We start from the raw sequence: 12589 nt of genomic DNA on the forward strand, positions 1-12589 counted from the left end.
CAAGCTGATTTTCTATTTTTATCATGGTTAAATCCAACATCCACCAATATCAAACTAGGTTAAACTTGTGAGTGAAGGCTTAATTTAGAATAATATTTATGAATCTTCACCAAATATCAACACTATGTAGAGGAAAAGCCTTGTGATGCCTGCCGCTGCCCTAAGGCCGTCTGCTGCAGTCGTTGCGAAGCCTGCCGCCCTACGGCCTTCTGCTGTAGCCACCCAGCTTCGATCGGCTACGGATGTCGTCCCGCCTCCTCTCCCGAATGCTGCACCCCCTGGCGTGGCTGCTGCTATTGGGGCCTTGGCGAAGGTTTATGCCCGTGCCTTGGCGGGGGGTCCGGGAGCTTCTACGCCTCTTGCCTCGGTTGCTGATGGTAATATGGTGGATGGCGATCTGGTGCATCCGACGCCCTCAGATATTGATCAGGTTGCCCATGGCTTGGGGCTTGTGGTTGTTACCGTGTGCAAACCCTTGGTTTTCAGGATGTCTATTGATACTAAAAAGGAGATTATCCACAACTCCTCTGTGTTTGAATCTCATGGTCTGATTTGTAGGTTTCGGGGCTTTTGGCCTAGCCTCCCTTAGCTGCACACTTGGATTTCCCAAAACTGGGAACCGCTCTTAAAAGGTTTAGTTAACATTTTTCCTTCAGCCAAGGGTTTTTTCATTGCTAAATTTGAATATGCTGAGGATAGATCGAAAATTTTAAGTATTAATCCTTTCAACTGGGAGGACAAATTTGTTTTGATGGTTAAACCCTAGTTCTTGGGTTTTAACCCATCTACTAATTCATTTAATGAGATTCCTATTTGGGTTAGGCTCCCTAACCTTCCCCTTCATCTATGGACGGACTCTCTACTAGAAGAAGTGGGGGAGGCTTTAGGCGAATTCCTAATGATTGATAAGGATTCTTTCCAAATTTATCATTCTACTTATGCTCGGATATTGGTTAACATGGATGTTTCTAAAGGGCTTCCAGCTAAGATAGAGATTGAATCTTCCTTGGGATCTTGGGTCCAACTACTCAACTTCGAGGGTATCCCCTTTAGATGTCGAAAGTGCTTCCAGACTAGACATGTTGTTGCACGGTGTGAAACTGATAAAAAGAAAAAGAATTTTTCTTAAAAAGAAAAAGAATTTTTCTTCTTGGTGGAAGGGTGCCTCCTCTGAACACTATTGTGTTAAAAAGAAAAGTTTTTCCCAAGTGGTTGCGCAGGTTCCTCAGACCAATGCTATTGTGCCTCTGGTTGCTACCTCTGTTTCTGGTGTAACTTTGCCTCGAGAGTGTGTGGATGCTTGTGGTGGCATCCTGACTAATCATTTGAAAAATGTTGGATCTTCTTCTTCGGTGGATGGACTTCCTGCTTCCCAGACTGTTGTTGGACCTTTGTCTGATTCTCCGACTTTTGTTGTCCCTGCATCTCTGGATGTTGGCTATGTTCCTCCTGGTGATGGGAGGTCCTCTATTCTAGACCCATCCTCTTGGCAAAATGTTGCTGCTAGGGTTGAGGAGGGATGGATTACTGTTAAAAGCAAAAAATCTAAATTGTCCCAATCCTCTTTTGATACGACTCTTCGATCCCACAAGGGCAGATCAAATTCTTGATCCGTTCTGATTGGGTTGGCACTGTTGTCTTTTGCAGCCCGATGGGTTTTGTTGGGGGTCCCTTTGTGTTGTTCCGCCTTTTGTGTTCGGTTTTGCCATGTCTCTTTTGTGTTTTGTTTCTTTGAGTGGACTTTCAAGTTTATCTTTCGGTTCGGGTTGCAAGTCCTTCTAAAACCTGTCTTGTATAGGGTTTCTGGTCCCTTAAAAACTGGTTTTCCTTAATCAAAAACGCTATGTAGAGGTCAAAGGAAATTGTGAGGACAACAATAACTCTTCATAAATGAAATTTTTTTTCACTCAGAAATTCAAGTTGATAATTCAACACCCAACAAAAATAAAAACTAACACTTGTAATCGAAGGAGGTGCAATGGTTACATTAATTGTAACTTATATAGAATGTCCTATAAATCTGAAAGTAGTATTGGGTCAATATAGAAGTCAAGTATTTTATAAAAGATCTTAAAATAAGTTTATTAACTTGCTATTTTGAGATAAAGTGGTATTTTGTTGGTAATGAAATCCATGAATAATAGTAATAATAGTAGTTAGCTTGCATTCTCCCTCTACCCCACTCAACAATAGATGTTAGGGTTCACGCCTCATAAGTCCCTTACACAATCAACTTCTAGTAACTTTTGCAATTTGCACACTCCTTCTCAAATGCCTTGTTCAACTATCACATATCATAGCCAAGAACAAATTTGAAGGGGACTATTTTTACTACCATACCCTTTAGGTTTGTCTCATAGATCTCTCTGTATTATGGAGATCCTCAATAGATCCTCAATAGATCCCAAACAAAAGATAAGGAAAGCATAGTAGCCAAGATAAAATGCCACCAAGAAACCTAGTGCACTTCATAGAAATACCATTTTGCTCAATATACCTTAGTGTAAGAATAAACTTAGGGTAAGCATCCATATAACTTCCAAGGAAATAAAATGCATTAAAACATACCCAAATAGCCAAACAGTAATGAATAGGACTATAGTACTCGTCTGTGAAGCATATCTCAATGCCAGTGGAGTCATGTAGCCCGTTGATGTCCCAAAGACCTTCAGACCATTACTTGAACAAAATCTTGTCCTCGATAAATAGAACCCTTCAAGATCTTGAACCAGAAAAAATGAAATGGCTTTTCAACTCTGGAATTTGTTTGGATTTTATTATTTGTCATTATTTATACATTCCTGTGTGCATAATAGGCTACCATAGCCTGCACATTTATAATTATCTTTTCAGTTGGAAGGAAACCATGGCATATAGACTACCATAGCTCGCATATTTATAATACTAGAATATTATGAAATAACTGATTTATATATGTACATTACAGGAAAGGCTGAAAATTCCAGCTGTATGCTCCCTATTATCTGATGAAACATTTGAGCTGTTAAATAAATTTATCTTCAAGTACCTTTTTAATTAATCAAAACAGAGTAAAACTTAGACATTAGAGAAGGCAACAAAACTATTTGCAAGAGGTATGTTCAAAATTAAAATAGAAAAGCAATATTGCATTGAAACAGTTGTTGATAAACAAGCCACAGTAGTATCACCTAATTCTGATCTTCAAGAACAGGCTCAGATCTCATATAATTCTGTGAACCTAACTGCTGCTTTATGCATTGTGTGGATGTCTTCTACAGTTGTTCCAATCTTCAACATTATGGATGGGACAATTTCTTCCTTTCAAGTCTGCAAATAATTAAAATATTTAAATTAAACACAAATGCAAAGCCTTCTATATATGAAACCTTATGGGGGCTCTTCTTCCAAAATTTCCAGTGTGCTGATGCATTTGGAAGGCTTGAGCATGCACACCATCTTCATCTCTCATTTGAAGCTCCGAAGGCTGAACTCCACAAAAATACTGGTATGATGTGAGCTTCAATTTTGAGGAACAGCTTGAGCTCTTTCTATGCACCAAAAGGACTGAGCATAGTTAGCGGAAAAAATAACAACATGCATAGATGCTGAGTGAATAGCTTTTTCTATTGATCGATGTATGTTGTCCCCAACTTTAATTGAATTCTTGTCAAGAAAGTCTTTAAATCCCTTGTTCTGAAGATTATGAATGATAAGGTTGGCTACATTTTCCTACACATTTCTCACACGATGGTTAAGATTACATCATATTTTTTGAACCAATAAAGCATGCATACTTTTATTTTCCGGCCAAGAAGGGCAGACAGAGGAGAGCAGTACACAGTTGGGATTGGGATTCTTGTAAGCATAAACAGACCAGATTCTTTTGAATGGCAGCAAGACAGAGACAGAGACGAGCAGAGCACATTTGGAATTTTCAAGAAAATAGATGGGGTTGAAAGAAAGGCAGAAAAAGGGGCAATACACCTTTGAGATTTTTGTAGCAATGCCCAGAAGACTGATTATTTCCATGGTTGTTGGGCTAGTCAGAGATAGGCAGTAAACCAAGCAGATAATGGAGTTGCAGGGTCGTAGAGGTCCATGGTCTCTTTACCCTTCTTTACCCTTCTACATCAAAAGGCCCAGATCTGCCAAACCCCTTCCAGGCTCCTACATAAATAAAAATATTCCCATTAGCAAACAAATCAAAATAGTATAGTAGTCCGTTAGCAGCAGGAGGAAAAGAATTAGAAACCTGCCAATGTCTGATATATAAGCCTCGATGAAGCCTGTCCATCGAATGGACAATAGATCCGGATTCATATAAGGTACACCCATAATTACCATTCCTCTTAGTCGATCAGGGTGCAGAATGTCGAGATAGTGCAACCATTGCTCCAAAACCCTTACCCACAACAAATGCCTGTAAATTCAGAGAATTGGGTAATTTACAGGCTTTTGGGTTCGGAATTGGGGGATCCAAATTCAAAGTGCTTGTAAATTCATGGAAGATAATGGTGGGTACTTACTTTCTGTATACTAAAGGTATCAAGAAGACCGATCAGCCGCCGGCCTTTTCAATTTCACAAGGCCGAACAGAAAGTCCATAGCCTCCGAAGTCAGAAGCAATTGCATGAAATCCTGCATCTGCCGGAATGCAATCACCTGATAGCGCCATGAATACCAGATTTCAGGAAACCCTTGCAACAGCAGCACATCTGGATCTGTCACAAACTTCATCAACTATCCTTGATAAAGCAAAGGCATGCACTGTTAAAAAACTAAAATACGAGGTGAAAAAGGTACACGATAATAAGAAATACCTGAAACAGTCTCAGCAACCCTTCTATCCTTCAAATAGCATCTCCTCTGATCAGAATATGGGGTCTTTCAGATGGTTGCATCCCTTCTGCCAGATTTAGGGTTTCGACATGGGTTAACCACCATTCTCCAAAAGCTCCTGCAGGCAAATGCTCAGCGGCTAGGACTTCAACGGAGGAGATCTTAACCTCAGCTTAGAAACTCCCCTGTTTTCCTGTGACGGTAGACACAACCAACCCTTCTAGGATCCTTGATCCTCTGCACCACAAACAGAAACCTTCAGTCCATCGTGTCGATCATCACTCGTCCAAACAACCATTAGATCCAGATATTTCTCCAGACTCTGGTCTGATTTGAACTCGTTCGTTGCCCCAACAATACTCAGTCCTCTGTGCGTTGTTGCAATAATCTCAAACGTGTATTGCCCCTTTCTCTGTCTTTCTCGCTGCTACTTCCTCTGCCTTTCCCTCTGCTCCATCTATTCTTATAATAATCTCTAATGTGCTGTCTTTCTCTATCTCTCTTGCTACCATTCAAAAGAATCAGGCCTGTGTACGCTTACAACAATCACAACTGTGTTCTGCTCCCACAAGTATGTGTATTCTTTGGTGGTTCCAAGATACAGTGCATTTCTTCGGACAGACGTGAAGGAAAGTGTAGCCAGCCTCATCTTTCATAATCTTGAGAACATGGGATTTAAGGTCTTTCTCGACAAGAATTCAATTCAAGTTGGGGACAACATACCTCAATCAATAGAGGAAGCTATTCACTCAGCATCTGTGCATGTTGATATTTTTTCTGCTAATTACCCACAATCCATGTGATGGTTAAAAAAGCTCCAGCTGATCTTCATGGAGTTCAACCTTCAGAGCTTAGAAAGTTCACGCCTTCCAAATGCATCAGCCCACTTAACCCAACTATTTGAGGAATGGAAAAAAACCCTCGCTAGGGTTTCACATATAAAAGGCATTATTTATATAGGATTAAAAACAATTTCTGTATGGGTGTGTTTGTTTTGGTCATATAACTATTCGAAGTGCTAGGTATTGCTTATCTTTTTATTACGATAAAATATATTTAATGAAAATCGATTTTAAATTATATAATTTTTTTTAATATTTTTTTTTTTAGATAATAGGCTATTGACCGAATAATTTTATTAATTTTAAAGAAATTTACAAAATTTACAAGTCGATTCAGTGTGGGCACCAGTAGGAAAGAATCAGATGAAGAAAACCTCTGGTTTTGAACAAGAAATATTATTCCTGGAATTATGCTGATCAGTTACATTAAGTGGCAATTTGCCATTACGTAGCTATACATTTGATATTTCCTTTCAATTACATCAATCTTGTTTAGAACAGGGTGTTTACAACCTCACCGAGTAAGTCATTGCCATGTGCCTTCTAAAGACTGATTTAATCCAACTTCCTGCAAAAGGCATATCTGCTTTCCAACCTACTATCCTCATCACACAGTTAGCACATAACTCCATATTACATTAATTAACCGTTTGAGTCCAAATTTAAGAGGAACTAAAGAACAAGTTAGAAATATAAATCCCATAGCGATCAAGTGGGGATGCCTATAGAGGATTAAACCAAGCCCTACCAATCATCTTAGCAAGACTTATAATTTCCTATCTAACTTAGAAATGAAAACAGTCCATGACAGCTCCTTGACATCTTCAACAAAGTCAATTTCTACAAAGATCAGAAGGTGTTAGAAGAATACGCACAGATTTCAGTGTATACAAACCTAAAAATTTCCCTAGATCTACTAAAGGCGATATAGTAAACACAGAGGGACTGGAGAAGAGAGGAAGGGAGACAGGCAAAAAGATATAAAATGCTTTTATTAATCTCGGAGTATGAATCACTAAGTTAAATACGAGCCAGAGACCAAAATGAATGCCTCAAACAAAACATGAACGAAGATATGTAACAAAGAAAGGTATCCATAATGAATGGTTGAACTGCCTCTTAGCCAGACCAGGAAGCTTCATTTTTATGTCTTCGCTTACCTACTTCAAAGATTATCACATTTTCTGCAGGAGACGAAGGCAATTTAGAATAACTATACCATCCATTAAAACATGCAAGAGTAACATATCTTGGCCTAATTACAAAAGATTAAACGCTATAATGACTATATGCTTCTGAAGTCCAACTGCCTCCAGCCTATTAAGAATAGGTCTATACTTCAGACTTAACATCATTTAAAAGCACCAAAAATCAAAGAAAACTCGGGGTAAGTGCACAAAGATGGTGGTCAAAAAGGGAGGTATAAGTGGACACTTTTTTTTAAAAATCAGGTGAACCTGAACTTGGAGGCAAAATTTGAAAGTCATCCACTCAAGATATGAAGATAATCAAACAACAAATATTGTAGTACTCTGAATCTAGTTTCCAAACTACTAAAAATTTTCAAAATTGGATAAGATTAAGGGGGTCAAATCCTTCGTGCACGAAAAACGGACCCTGATTTTTTCTGAAAAACATAACATAGTGTCTGATGTACGCATCAAAAAAGTCATGGTTAGATTTAGTATTTTGACAAATCCTTTGGCAGAAAGATAGTTAAGAGTGAGCACTAGAAGATGTGTATTTTTTTGTAATTTTTTGTTGAGTATTTTTTTTTATGATTTTTCCAATTGAGCACATCCTGAAAATTAGGTACATGTTCGTGCGCAAATCATAAGTTGCACTAAACAAATAAAAAATACAATTTTTTTTTTAAAATTGTAAAAAATCAAGTGCACTACAATAATATATAATTTTTTTAAAATTTGGATAAGTATATCAAAAGTTATTAAAAAAATGGTGCACCTATGTCTGTGAGAACTATGGAGACATTGATAAAAGAAATTCAATAATAATATGTTATTGTTGTTCAAATTTTAAAAAAATTATATGGTTAGAAAGCTCAGAAGATGGGTGAAAATATGGTGGCAATTTTAGAAATACCCACTTGATGAAGTGTAAACCTGATGATGACAAAGTCGATAAACCAAATTGATAAAATAAAACACGTCAAAAATGAGAGAAATGGAGGGAAATCAAACTTCCAAACCGTAGCTTTGTCATCTAGGCCTATTTCCAAGCCTAAACAATCAAAAGCACATACAGGGTTCTTATGATATAAAAAGAGCATACGGAGTACTTATGGTGTAAGAAGCACGTACGTGCTATTGTATATATAATATGTGTATATACATATAATATATAATATATATATGTATATAATAATATATAATATATTAAGTATATATACACATATAAGTGTATTGTCTCCCCCTCTCAAACGCATACAAGTTCTCTCTCTCTCTCTCTCTCTCTCTCTCTCTCTCTCTCTCTCTCCATATCCCATCCCTCTCTCTCCCCCTCCCTCTCTCCCCTTCTCCCTTCCTCCATACCCCATCCCTCTCTCTCTCTCTCGCTCTCTCCCCTTCTCCCTTCCTCCATACCCCATCCCTCTCTCTCACTCTCTCCCCTTCTCCCTTCCTACATACCCCATCCCTCTTTCTCTTCTTCTCTCCCTCCCTCCCTCCATACCCCACTGCAACAGTGTCTGCACTTCTATAGAAGTAAGTGAATTTATTTCTTGTCTGCAACTTCCTCTTTGATTTTTATCATGTATACTCTTCTAAGAAAATTGACTGATGGATTTGCGTGTGTATATTGAATAGGAGGAATAGGGTTTGATATTGAACCACAAGTGCATTACCGTGACAAACAGGGAAACTTGCAGCAATATTCTTCTCGAATGTGTTTTTAATGAGCAGAGCATATGTGGAAAATAGTGTCAACAAAGCAACATGATGAGTCAGAGTACCTGCAATATGTTTTTCAGAAGGAAACAACTGGTAAGAAGAGAAAGAGGGAGAGTAACACAGATGATGTCCTGGAGAATAATAGTTGTGGGTATGCGAGAATTCCCATGTTGTTACACAATGCCTGTCACCTAAAGAAATTAAAGTTTGTTGTATGCATGGTAGTGGTAGTATATGATGATCATCGCTTGTCAAACGGCTTGGAACAGTACATACCCATGAAAGAAATCAAGTGTGTAACTCCTATAGTCACAATCGAGATAAGTCTTATAACCTTGGAAATTTAATAGCATCATATGTTTTAGAACTTAGGCAATACTCTTAGGGTTAAGTCAAGCTCTTATACTTGCTTTTTAGCGAAGCCTCATTGTTTGTTCACTTGGAGTCTCTCTTATGCTGACAATGGTTTAACTTAGCTATATCAAAACTAAACTACTGATGTTCTATTCATAACTTTAAATTTAATATATCATTTTATTAGCGCACCATATGACCCCTCAGGTGTCATTAGAGGTTGTATTGTTTTCTAAGAGGTCATATGGTGTCATGTGACCCCTTAGGACACCATATGACCCCTTAAGACACCATACAACCCATAACAACACCATATGGTGTCCTAAGGGGTAATAGGATGCCATATGACCCCTCGGGACACCAATGACCCATAACAACACCATATGGTGTTCTAAAGGGTCATATGGTGTTCTATGACCCCTTAGGACACTATTTGGTGTCGTTATAGGTCTTATGGTATGCTAAGGGATAATATATTTTCATATGATCCCTTAGGATACCCTATGATCCCTTAGATGTTCTTAGGGGTCATATTGTGTTTTAAGGGTCATATTGTATCCTGGATTTGATCTCTCTCTCTCTCTCTCTCTCTCTCTCTCTCTCTCTCTCTCTCTCTCTCTCTCTCTCTCTCTCTCTCTCTCTCTCTCTTCCCTTCTTTCTTCCTCCATACTCCATCCCTCTTTCTCTTCTTCTCTTTCTCCCTCTTTCTTTTCTTCTATAATTCCTATAGTCACAATCGAGATCAGTCCTATAACCTTGCAAATTTAATAGCATCATATGTTTTAGAACTTAGGCAGTACTCTTAGGGTTAGGTCAAGCTCTTACACTTTCTTTTTAGCGAAGCCTCGTTGTTTGTTCACTTGGACTCACTCTTATGCTGATAATGGTCTAACTTAGCTATATCAAAACTAAACTATTGATGTTCTATTCATAACTTTAAATTTAATATATCATTTTATTAGTGCACCATATGACCCCTCAAGTGTCATTAGAGGTTGTATTGTTTTCTAAGAGGTCATATGGTGTCATGTGACCCCTTAGGACACCATATGACCCCTTAAGACACCATACAACCCATAACAACACCATATGGTGTCCTAAGGGGTAATAGGATGCCATATGACCCCTCGGGACACCAATGACCCATAACAACACCATATGGTGTTCTAAAGGGTCATATGGTGTTCTATGATCCCTTAGGACACTATTTGGTGTCGTTATAGGTCTTATGGTATGCTAAGGGATAATATATTTTCATATGATCCCTTAGGATACCCTATGATCCCTTAGATGTTCTTAGGGGCCATATTGTGTTTTAAGGGTCATATTGTATCCTGGATTTGATCTCTCTCTCTCTCTCTCTCTCTCTCTCTCTCTCTCTCTCTCTCTCTCTCTCTCTCTCTCTCTCTCTCTCTCTCTCTCTCTCTCCCCATCCCTCTCTCTCTCGCTCTCTTCCCTTCTTTCTTCCTCCATACTCCATCCCTCTTTCTCTTCTTCTCTTTCTCCCTCTTTCTTTTCTTCTATAATTCCTATAGTCACAATCGAGATCAATCCTATAACCTTGCAAATTTAATAACATCATATGTTTTAGAACTTAGGCAGTACTCTTAGGGTTAGGTCAAGCTCTTACACTTTCTTTTTAGCGAAGCCTCATTGTTTGTTCACTTGGACTCACTCTTATGCTGATAATGGTCTAACTTAGCTATATCAAAACTAAACTATTGATGTTCTATTCATAACTTTAAATTTAATATATCATTTTATTAGCCCACCATATGACCCCTTAGGTGTCATTAGAGGTCATATTGTTTCCTAAGAGGTCATATGGTGTCCTATGACCCCTTAGGACACCATATGACCCCTTAAGACACCATACGACCCATAACAACACCATATGGTGGCCTAAGGGGTCATAGGATGCCATATGACCCCTCAGGACACCAATGACCCATAACAACACCATATGGTGTTCTAAAGGGTCATATGGTGTTTTATGACCCCTTAGGGCACTATTTGGTGTTGTTATAGGTCCTATGATGTGCTAAGGGATAATATAGTGTCATATGACCCCTTAGATGTTGTTAGGGGTCATATTGTGTCCTGGATTCAATCTCTCTCTCTCTCTCTCTCTCTCTCTCTCTCTCTCTCTCTCTCTCTCTCTCTCCATACCCCTTCTTCTCTCCTTCCCTCCCCCCTCTTCTCTCCCTCTCTCTACCTTCCCTCACCCCTCTCTCTCTCCCTCTCTCTTCCTCCTTCTCCCTCCTTCCCCCCCTCTCTCTCTCTCTCTCTTCCTCTCCCTCCTCCCCTCCTCTCTCTCTCTCTCTCTCTCTCTCTCTCTCTCTCTCTCTCTCTCTCTCTCTCTCTCTCTCCCTCCCTCCCTTCTCACACATTTTTTCTACTACCAATAGCGCATATGGGGTACTGAACCTATTAGTTCACTGCCCTGCCATAACTTTTTTTATGTGTAGGAGCGGGTACACGATACTTATTACTTGCAAGCGCGTACGGGGTATTGAGCCCATTATTCGCTACCTTGCGATAACATTTTTTAGGCTTAGGACTGCGTACGCGCTACTTATTAGTACAGAATGGGAAAAAACATTCCGTTGGGTTTGCCAACATTTTATGGACTAACAACGCGTACACAGTTATTAATGTAGCGCATACGTGGTACATAGACATAATTTTAGTTTCCCAAGAGCCTCAACGGCCTCAAAATAAGTTTTTGAGGTCGTTGAAGGCTCCACTGGAACTGTGTCTGCACTTCTATCACTGTTTTATACATAGAAGTAAGTGAATTTTTTGTTTTTGCATGGTTTCAAATAATTGAATTGTTGTTCTTATTAGTTTTGTCAATAGTATTATGATTGTTTAATAGTTTGATTCCAAAAAATAGTGATAAGATGCATATTTATGGTTATTTGTTTGTTTATGAACTTTTGTTTACATATATATGTAATATGATTCTATTTAGGACAACCGATATCAACCATGGGAAAGAAAAAGTGAGGAACGATGGAACAACGAGAGGTTGAAAAGGAAAGACAAGGCAACATATGAAGAAATTACGTGACATAAGAACAATGGGAGAAGAAGGTATGTCATCCTCAACATCTCAATTTGATTTACCAAACGAACATAATGCACCTAATGTAATTGAAGAAGAGACATTTGATTTACCGTATTAACCTAATGCAGTTGAAGAAGATACTGTATTGAATAATCAATTAAATGATGAACATACACCACCTCTATTTGATGAATTGAATGTACATAATGCACCAATGTTAACACCTCCTAGAATCATTCATAGGAAACCAAAGTATCTAATTGACATTGATGAGAATATATTGAAGCCAATGCCCAATAAAATGAATGAACAAACTTGTAGGAGAATGGTTAAAAGAATATGGCAAAACTATTTTGAAAACTTAAATCAAACCGCAAGATGTCAATTAATTGTTCAAATGATTAAAAATTTGAATTTTAGATAGACAATGAAAATTCTAGGCCTAAGATCATCTGAAAGTAATAGTAAAAGAACTATTGTGAGAAATCTATTTGATGCATATCAAGCTATTGGTTCAAAATCAAGTACTAAAGATTCTAATGCTACTTGACGTGTCATTACATCAACCATAATGAGCAAGAAAATAAAAAATA

General features: G+C 38.3%; 1 long non-coding RNA gene across 3 annotated transcripts; it reads right to left on the reverse strand.

Annotated features, from left to right (window-relative positions):
* Positions 1–2738: 2738 nt before the first annotated feature.
* Positions 2739–5751, reverse strand: LOC131029923 (uncharacterized). Of its 3 annotated transcripts, XR_009102854.2 has the most exons (5): positions 4803–5749; positions 4509–4703; positions 4235–4402; positions 3171–4149; positions 2739–2984 (listed from the first exon to the last, which is right to left on the reverse strand). It is a non-coding gene; the product is annotated as an uncharacterized LOC131029923 (long non-coding RNA). The 3 variants fall into 3 exon arrangements; XR_009102853.2 differs by lacking the exon at positions 2739–2984 and having other exon boundaries at positions 3101–4149; positions 4509–4697; positions 4803–5751; XR_009102852.2 differs by lacking the exon at positions 2739–2984 and having other exon boundaries at positions 3101–4149; positions 4803–5750.
* Positions 5752–12589: the final 6838 nt, after the last annotated feature.

This window comes from Cryptomeria japonica, chromosome 8 (genome assembly GCF_030272615.1).
Source record: "Cryptomeria japonica chromosome 8, Sugi_1.0, whole genome shotgun sequence".
NCBI lineage: Eukaryota > Viridiplantae > Streptophyta > Pinopsida > Cupressales > Cupressaceae > Cryptomeria > Cryptomeria japonica.